The following is a 10,029-nucleotide window of genomic DNA, read 5'->3' on the forward strand; positions in this document are numbered from 1 at the left end:
GGTGGAAAATTCTTTTCTTTAAGGATGTTGAATATAGGCCCCCACTCTTCTCTGGCTTGTAGGGTTTCTGCCATGAGATCTGCTGTGAGTCTGATTGGCTTCCCTTTGTGAGTAACACAACCTTTCTCTCTGGTTGCTCTTAGCATTTTTTTCCTTCATTTCAACCCTGGTGAATCTGACGATTACGTGCTTGGGGTTGCTCTTCTTGAGGAATGTCTTTGTGATGTTCTCTGTATTTCCTGAATTTGAATGTTGGTCTGTCTTGCTAGGTTGGGGAAGTTCTGGAAAATATCCTGAAGAGCGTTTGCCAACTTGATTTCATTCTTCCCATCACATTCAGGTACACAGATAAAAATATGGAATGCTTCACAATTTTGCATGTCATCCTTGTGCAGGGGCCATGCTAATCTTCTCTGTATCCTTCCAACTTTAGTATATGTGCTGTCGAGTCAAGTTATTAATGTAAAGCACCGAATTTGACACATGGTAAGCATGCTACAAATATTAGCATTCATACAATTATGATAATAAACGCCCAATAATGTTTCCAAGGATCCTTAAATTAACAATTGCTGAAGTTAGCTTTAAATCTCTCGTGTGTTCTTTCATCTATACATCTAAGCCGTTCATCCCACAGAACACTCAACCAACATCTGACCATATGGATTCTTTTTGATTTTTCATTTGTTTTATACTTTAAGTTCTGGGGTACATGTGGAAAACGTGCAGGTTTGTTACATAGGTATACACATGTCATGTTGTTTTGCTGTACTCCATCAACCCGTCATCTACGTTAGGCATTTATTCTTACAGTTCTTCATTTTTCTTGAAATAATTACTTTAAAAATTACTTCTCCATGACATATTTGTTATATTGGGGATAGAGTAAGTGTTCAGGAGACTAGCAAGATAACTATTCCTAGCTTTTCGGATGACACAAAGTTGCCACTATTAGAGCTTCTTAGACTCTCCCAAATCCCACACTGGATTTCACACACACTTTAATGTCTATAATTTACTTATTTCTCTCCCATTTTTTCTACTCTTCCTACATTTTGAGGAGATAGACCGTAATTATTTACTTAGGACCACCTCTTTCATCCTAGGACAGACTTTCTAGATTTCTTCCTTCCCTTTACCCAGTGGGAGCCTCTTTATAGGGAGCTGGAGATTCTCAGTAGACACTCATGTGGCTTAACCATAGAATCCTGTGACTCTTATATTTGTTTCTGTCTTACCACTCAACCAAAAAGTGATTTATTTCTATCTCCTCACTTTTATCTTCCCACAGCAGACACTGATTCACAAACCTCTTCAAACACTAGAGTATCTTTTTCACTAACTCTTCTTTCAGGAAAGTGTTCTGGCATTTTTTTTTTTTTTCGGCCTGATTCCTTCCACCTTCTCCACTTAGAATACAGTTAATTGGTTTCACTCATTTTGATGTTTTTTTCTTTCTGAGAAATCTAGAAACTATGTAATATTTCTTCTGGTTGAGTCACTATTATTTTTCCTTGCTTTGAATATACCCTTCAGTTGGCACCTGAGCACTCATATATAGTTTTGTTTTATTAACATTCACACTATTGTCTCCAACTAGAATGAGAGTAAGACTTGCTTTTGCTTACCGTGGTAACTGAAATCTAAAAAGTGTTGGGTACATAGTAAGCTAAAAAGCTATGGAGACATAAATTGATGGGTACATAGTAAGCTCTTTATGAATAATTAAATCAATTGTAAATTAATGAATAGTTCTTTTACTACTTGAGTGTCTGTATACCACAATATTACAAATCATTTTAATTGAAATGGTTAACCGACTAATCATCCTAAAAAGCCATTCCATGTATAACACTTCTATTATCAAAACATAAATTTTATTCATCACTTCAAACACAGTCCACACATTCTGGCCTGTGTCCAGTTATTTGTATCATTTATTGAATTCATGCAATGTAAAAGTATTGTGGCGTTCAGATATATCCTACTCTTCTTCCAGTTAAGTGAGAAACACTATGAAAGAACATAGTAGTAATAGTCACAGTAGAAAAAATTATACCAAAAGAGAAATATAAAAATGAACTTTGGTAATGTTTAAGTAGTTACCATAACTAACTACTACCTGGGGAAGGATTCAGGGAAAGTAAAATGAAAAAGAATTCTTTCTTTTCTTTTCTTTCTTTCTTCCTTCCTTCCTCTCTTTTTTCTTTCTTTCCTCTTTCTTTCTTTCTCTTTCTTTCTTTCTTGCAAAGTCTGCTAGAAAGGAGAAGACAATTTAGGTAGACCTAAATAGTAGATATAGGACACAGAAACAAGAATAACAACCAGTTGTCCAGGTTCAGATTGAAATATAATCAGGGCACACTTCAAAGTCTATTCAATTTTTCCTTGTTCTCTATATATTTTTGCATCTACATCACAGTTGAAATCCTTTCTTGAATCTGAGTCACTTTAATCTTAATCTTTCCTAAATTATATTTCAACATCCTTATGTCTCATGAAAAAGAGACACTCAATAAATTATTATTGCTAATGATATATTATAAAGTCATTGAAAATGAGCAAACAAACAGTAGTGAAGCCCCCTGAATCCTGAAAGCAAATATTAAAAGCAGATCAACAATGATTTGGACTCTGTTGAGATTAAAAAGATAGATGGAGGAAAATAAGCAGAGGTCAATAGCTTCAAATCTTTTCTGAACCATTGGTTTCTTGCTGAGCACTTAGAAAATGACCAGGTCAATGCTCATGCTTTGGTCTGAAAATTTGTGTCTCTCCAAGTTTTATATGTCAACATCTAATCTCCAATGTGTTGATAATAAGAAGTGGAGAAGTGGTACTTTTGGTAGGGAGTAGGCCATGAGAGAATATTGCCCTTTTAAATGAGGCTTTGATGGAGCTTATTTGCAGCTTCTACCAAGTGAGATCACAGAAGGCACTATCTAAGATGAATGGGCTTACCAGTCATCAAATCTGCTGGTGCCTTGATCTTGTGCTTCTCTGCCTCCTGAAATGTGAGCAATAAATTTCTGTTGTCTGCAGATTACCAACTGTAAAATGTTTGTTATAGTGGTTCAAATAGGTTAAGACATCCCATGTGACAATCAGCCTTTTTATAATTAATAATTTACCATTCATAGTCATGAGTTTATTCCCCAAGAGTTCAGTTCTAATTGCTTTCTGAGATCACCTTTTTCTATGGGCATTTTCTATAACACACATGTTTGTTAGATGGTAATTGGGCTAGGTTCTCTGGTTACAAGGATTTATGAAGCATGCTTTTAGCACTCAAAGAATTTACACACTAGTGTTAAGAAATAGGTGAATGTCTAATTTGAATAAATTGATATAAGTATAGCAAAAGAAAAGAAGACAGATGAGAACATTTAGTATGTACCAATTTGAAGCATGTCTAAGAAAAACAATAATCACAGGAGAATTCTTAGAAACAATAAATCTTGACATCTGAAATGAGACTACAATGTTAGTTAAGAATCAGTCAAGTGAAGATGACAAATACAGGCATCACAGGCAAAGTATCCAAATTAGGGATTTTTATCTCTTTTATTCACATACTATTCCAAGTAACGAAATCAGTACCTGCTACCTTGTAGGTAAGCCATCAATATGTGTTGAATGAGTATAAATATATGAATAAATAAAATATCTTCCTAGAAACCAAAAATGATCAGGGTGGAGAGTTGTGGGAATCATAACTGCTTTAGTACCACTGGAATGTTAGAAATCAGATGAAGAGTGGTCGGAGCTGATGCTGGAAAGGGAGGCAGGACCAACCATGGAGGGATGCAGGTACAACTGACAAGGAGCTGGAGAGGGATTGTGAGAAGAATTGTCTGCTGAGGTTTTGTTATGATAGGTCACTTGAGGATGGGTTGGAAGGATGGATTGAAGGAGCGAGACACAAGATAGCAACACCCACTGTGAGGCCACATCAAGGGCACAAGTTACGTGGTGATGCATATCTCAAATGGAACACTGGAAAGAGGGAGAGGAGCAGATAGGTGACTATTTTTTAAATTTTATTTTATTTTATTTTATTTTATTAGTAAGTTCTGAGATACATGTGCAGAACGTCAGGATTGTTACATAGATACACATGTGTCATGGTGGTTTGCTACACCCATCAACCAGTCATCTACATTAGATATTTCTCCTAATGCTATCCCTCCCCCAGCCCTCCACAACCTGACAGGCCCCAGTGTATGATGTTCCCCTCCCTGTGTCCATGTGTTCTTATTGTTCAAATCCCACTAATAAGAGAGAACATGTAGTGTTTGGTTTTCTGTTCTTGTGTTAGTTTGCTGTGAATGATGGTTTCCAGCTTCATCCATATCCCTTCAAAGGACACGAACTAATCCTTTTTTATGACTGCATAGTATTCCATGGTGTATATATGCCATATTTTCTTTATCCAGTCTATCATTGATAGGCATTTGGGTTGGTTCCAAGTCTTTGTTGTTGTAAATAGTGCCGCAATAAACATACTTGTGTATGTGTCTTTACAGTGGAATGATTTATAGTTCTTTGTGTATATACCTAGTAATGGGATTGCTAGGAATTTCTGTTTCTAAATCCTTGAAGAATCACCACACTGTCTTCCACAATAGTTGAACTAATTTACACCTTCACCAACACTGCAAAAGTGTTCCTATTTCTCCATATCCTCTCCAGCATATATTGTTTCCTGACTTTTAAATGATTAACTGGTGTAGGATGGTATCTCATTGTGGTTTTGATTTGTATTTCTCTAATGACCAGTGATGATGAGCTTTTTTTCATGTTTCCTGGCTGCATAAATGTCTTCTTTTGAGAAGTGTCCATATCCTTTGCCTCTTCACTCTGATGATAGTTTCTTTTGCTGTGCAGAAGCTCTAGTTTAATTAAGTCCCATTGTCAATTTTGGCTTTTGTTGCCATTGCTTTTGGTGTTTTAGTCAAGAAGTCTTTGCCCATGCCTATGTCCTGAATGGTACTGCCTTGGTTTTTTTCCTAAGTTTTTTATGGTTTTAGGTCTTACACTTAAGCCTTTAATCCATCTTGAGTTAATTTTTGTATAAGGTGTAAGGAATGGTTTCAGTTTCAGTTTTCTGCATATGGCTAGCCAGTTTTTCCAACACCATTTATTAAATAGGGAATCATTTTCCCATTGCTTGTTTTTGTCAAGTTTGTCAAAAAACAGATGGTTGTAGATGAGTGGTGTTATTTCTGAGGTCTCTGTTCTTTTCCATTGGCCTATATGTCTGTTTTGGTACCAGTACCATGCTGTTTTGGTTACTGTAGCCTTGTATTATAGTTTGAAGTTAGGTAGCATGATGCCTCCAGCTTTGTTCTTTTTGTTTAGGATTATCTTGGCTATATGGTCTCTTTATTGGTTGAATATGACATTCAAAGTAGTTTTTTCTAATTCTGTGAAGAAAATCAATGGTAGCTTGATGGGGATAGTATACAATCTTTAGGCAGTATGGTCATTTTCATGATATTGAATCTTCCTATCCATGAGCATGGAATGTTTTCCCATTTGTTTGTGTTCTCTCTTATTTCCTTGAGCAGGGGTTTGTAGTTCTCCTTGAAGAGGTTCTTCACAACCCTTGTAAGTTGTATTCCTAGGTATTTTATTCTCTTTGTAGCCATTGTGAATGGGAGTTCACGCATGATTTGGCTTTCTGTCTATGATTTCTGTATAGGAATGCTTGTAATTTTTGCACATTGATTTTGTGTCCTGAGACTTTGCTGAAGTTGCTTATCAGCTTAAAGAGATTTTGGGCTGAGAAGATGGGGTTTTCTGAATCTATAATCATGACATCTGCAAATAGAGACCATTTGAGTTCCTCTCTTCCTATATGAATACCTTTTATTTCTTTCTCTTCCCTGATTGCCCTTGCCAGAACTTCCAATACTACGTTGAATAGGAGAGGTGAGAGAGGTCATCCTTGTCTTGTACCAGTTCAAAGGGAATGCTTCCAGCTTTGCCTATTAAGTATGTTATTGACAGTGGGTTTGCATAAATAGCTCTTATTATTTTGAGATGCATTCCATCAATATCTAGTTTATTGAGAGTTTTTAGCATGAAGGGATGTTGAATTTTATCGAAGGCTTTCCTGCATCTATTGAGATAATCATATGGATTTGTCATTTGTTCTGTTTATATGATGGACTACATTTATAGATTTGCGTATGTTGAACCAGCCTGGCACCCCAGGGATGAAGCCAACTTGATAGTGGTGGATAAGCTTTTTGATGTGCTTCTGGGTCATGCTGACAGTTGGAATTCCCATGCTGACATGGAGTCTTTAGATCACATGCGTATTTTTAGGAGGTAGAAGCAAGTCAGTATGTGACTAGCTAAAACATAGAAACATAATTTAATCTGAAAATTAAAACAATGACTGTGACAACAGAAAAGGGGAGGCATAATTTTGACTCAGTAATGAAAAGAAAATTATGCCAGGTGCAGTGGCTCACACCTGTAATCCCAGCACTTTGGGAGGCCAAGACAGGCGAATCACGAGGTAAGGAGGTTGAGACCAGCCTGGCCAACATAGTGCAACCCCATCTCTATTAAAAATACAAAAATTAGCCAGGCCTGATTGGGGGCGCCTGTAATCCCAGCTACTTGGAGCATGACAATCACTTGAACCCAGGAGGCAGATGTTGCAGTGATCACACCACTGCCCTCCAGCCTGGCAGCTAGAACTCCCTAATATTAGGTTTTTGTGTGGAAAGCAGTACAACCACTTTGGAAAAACACCTGGGGAATTATTAATAAAGTCTTTGTTGTGAATTAGAACATATACTTACCCATGACCCAGCAATTCCTCTAAGAGATATGAAAACATATTTCCACAAAAAAAAAAAAATCTTTCGTAAGAATATTTAAAGTAGCTTTGTTTGTGACAGCTCAAACTGAAAATAACAAGGGCCTATCAATAAGAAAATGAATAAACAGGCAGGGCACGGTAGCTCATGCCTCTAAATTCAGCACTTTGGGAGGCCAAGGTGGGCGGATCACCTGAAGTCAGGAATTCAAGACCAGCCAGGCAAACATGGTGAAACCCTGTTTCCACTAAAACTACAAAAATTAGCCAGGCATGGTGGCGGGCGCCTGTAATCCCAGCTACTTGGGAGGCTGAGGCCAGAGAATCGCTTGAACTCGGGAGGCAGAGGTTGCAGTCAGCCGAGATCACACCACTGCACTCCAACCCAGGTGACAGAGCAAGACTCTGTCTCAAAAAGTAAGAAAATGAATAAGCAAAACAGATATATTCATATGTTAAAATACTACTCAGTAACACAAAGCAAAGGAACAAGATCCTGATACATGTAACAACATGGATGTGAACCTGTGATGTCAGGCCAAAATTTATGTGTGATCATTCAGGCCAGATCATAGGCAAGTACAAGCCTTTGTTTAGCAAGCCTCACAGCGGGGAAACTGTTCTCTCTACAGCAGACTTTGTGCACAGGCAGGGTATTACAATCTTCTGGAGGGAGCTGCAGTCAAGAACTTGGGTATCCCTGGACCAGGCAGGTTTATACACATATCTGCATTGCCTAGTCTAGGTGTCTCCTTAGGAGGTATCCTTATGGAGGCCTCAACTGAGGCATCCTTTTCCATGTGGACTCTCCCTTTCTACTTCTAGCCATTTTCCTTCTCCCTCCCACTGCCTTTTTCCAAAGTCCAGAAGGAGGCAAGAGCCTGTTGTTATGCAGTGAGACAATTCCTCCAATCTGTGCTGATTCACCTGACTGATTCTTTTCCGTTGCCAATCCATGGTGGGAGGAATGGAATATCAGGGAGGCAGCTTAACATTTTGCTATTTTTGGCACTGTCATAGTAAGTGAATTAGAGTTTGTTACTTTCAATTTGGCCTATTGTCTTAATTGACCACCTTGACACTTGATTGCTCGACCAGATGGAGCTCACAGTTCATGCATGGTTTCATTATCTAAAGTTCAAAAACAGGAAAAGCTAACCCATGATGAGCCCAATTAGGAAAAATGTGGTTCTCTTTGCAGATGGGAAATGAAAAATAATGGTGAATATACTGAGAAAAGAAATGAGAGAACTCTTTAAAGGGCTGGAAATATTTCACATTTTGGTAATATTTGAGATTGATCAGTAAATACTGCATGTCAAAATTCATTAAATTGTAGATGTAAGATTTGTGCATGTTATTATATTAATTTTTATGTCAAAAACTATAAACAACCAAGAAACCACTCTCAAGTTTTAAGGCCACTATTATCAATTAATGAGACATAACTAATATTTAAAAACCTGCAAAACTTAACCTGCAAGTCAAATTTATTGACAGGAAATGAAATAAATCTTAACACGTGTCTCTAAGTTTCTACAAATAAGAAATAAGCAGAGTTCTCTCCCAGCTTTAGTTGTAATTCTAATTACCTTTGTTTATGCAAAGTTGATTATTTCCAAATTACCCACCAAGGGCCTGATTAAAAATGGCGTGCATGTTCCTTAGTCTTTAGTTTGGTAATGTGTTTCTCAAAGGAAGAAAATAATGCTTATTGTGCACCCAAATTAATTAAATTTGATAGGTTTGCTGTTCATTAAATTTCTTCTGATAGTGCAACTGTATCTCTTTCTATTGCACTACTGGGAGGTGAAAAATCTAAGAAAAGGGTAGTGGGAAGAAAAATAAAATTACAATAAATTCCTATTGCCCAAATGGAATACATATATGGCCACTGGAGTAGAAGTCATGTACATATAGCTGAGAGAAGAAAAAAATTCCCTGTTGGGAAACTGACTGTTCTCCACTAAGTAACATGCTGCCCTCTATTCACATCTGTTTCCAGGCTTCTGCAAGCATTCCATTTGTTGAGTGTCTAAGAATCTTTTGATTTATCGAGATGTTGGTAATGGCTCACCACCTCCTTCAATGTTATTTTTGGTTTTAAATGCAAGTCCTATAAAAATGATAATGAACTTTGCGAAGGAAATTTGAATAAGGATAAATTTATCTTACTAAGAATTACTACCAGAAATATAAAACTCATTTTCCATTGCATGTCCGTTGGTCAAACTGTGGAATAGTACTATGTTGTTCTAATAAATGCCAATTGCTATTAGCACACTAGTTCTTACTTTGAAGTAAAAATGTAGCCAAACTCACTAAGACCATCTTAAACTCAAGACAGATAGCTATAGAGGTATAGGCAGAGGTGAAGATAGACAGAACTAGGAATAGAAATAGGACAGGAGTAGGTACAGGAATAGATATGGTGTAGACATAGAATAATGCTTAAGTATGAAAACAAAACTGATTACGTCTGTAGGTTTAGGTGTCAAGACTTGGCTTGCATTTCTATATACAAAGGAAATAAATGTCAAGTAATAAGAATCATAAAGAGTAAGGTAATAGACAGTTTCCCATAAACCTCAGGTAAGCATTAAATTTATCACCAACCTTCCTAAATACCTAATGATAACAAGCAAAAGAAAAAAAAACCCCGAAAAACATTATTTAAAAAAAAAAGTCTTGGGCAGAGTGCAGTGGCTCATGCCTGTAATCCCAGCACTTTGGGAGGCCAAGGCGGGTGGACCACCAGTTCAAGACCGGCCTGGCCAAGATGGTGAAACCCTGTCTCTACTAAAAATACAAAAATTAGCCAGGTGCTGTGGCAGGAGCCTGTAACCCCAGCTACTCGGGAGGCTGAACCAGGAGAATCGCTTGAACCCAGGGGGCAGAGGTTGCAGTGAGCCAAGATTGCACCACTGCACTCCAGCCTGGGCAACAGAGTGAGACTGTCTCAAAACAAAATGCATTTTGTTCAAGAGAGGCTTTCTTCTAATTATTATTTTTTACTAATTTTTAGGAGAGTTCTGTCATGTGGTACTTGAAATGAGAAACAGTTACATAACGGACAATGTCTTAAACAGCAGTTTTTCAGCATCATTCTTTATAGACTTTTACCCAATTAGTGAATTACGCCATGGTCAAGTCAACTAGCAGATGTCTACCGGGTAATTAAATAATTTTGGTGC

The 10,029-nt window shown here is 37.3% G+C and overlaps 1 non-coding gene across 1 annotated transcript; it reads right to left on the reverse strand.

Moving 5' to 3' along the window:
* Positions 1 to 350: 350 nt before the first annotated feature.
* Positions 351 to 453, reverse strand: LOC135272622 (U6 spliceosomal RNA). Its single transcript, XR_010340639.1, has one exon. It is a non-coding gene; the product is annotated as a U6 spliceosomal RNA (small nuclear RNA).
* Between the last annotated feature and the right edge of the window lie 9,576 nt (positions 454 to 10,029).

Source organism: Aotus nancymaae, unplaced genomic scaffold (assembly GCF_030222135.1).
Source record: "Aotus nancymaae isolate 86718 unplaced genomic scaffold, 86718_ANA_hifiasm-v0.15.2.pri h1tg000117l, whole genome shotgun sequence".
NCBI classification, from domain to species: domain Eukaryota; kingdom Metazoa; phylum Chordata; class Mammalia; order Primates; family Aotidae; genus Aotus; species Aotus nancymaae.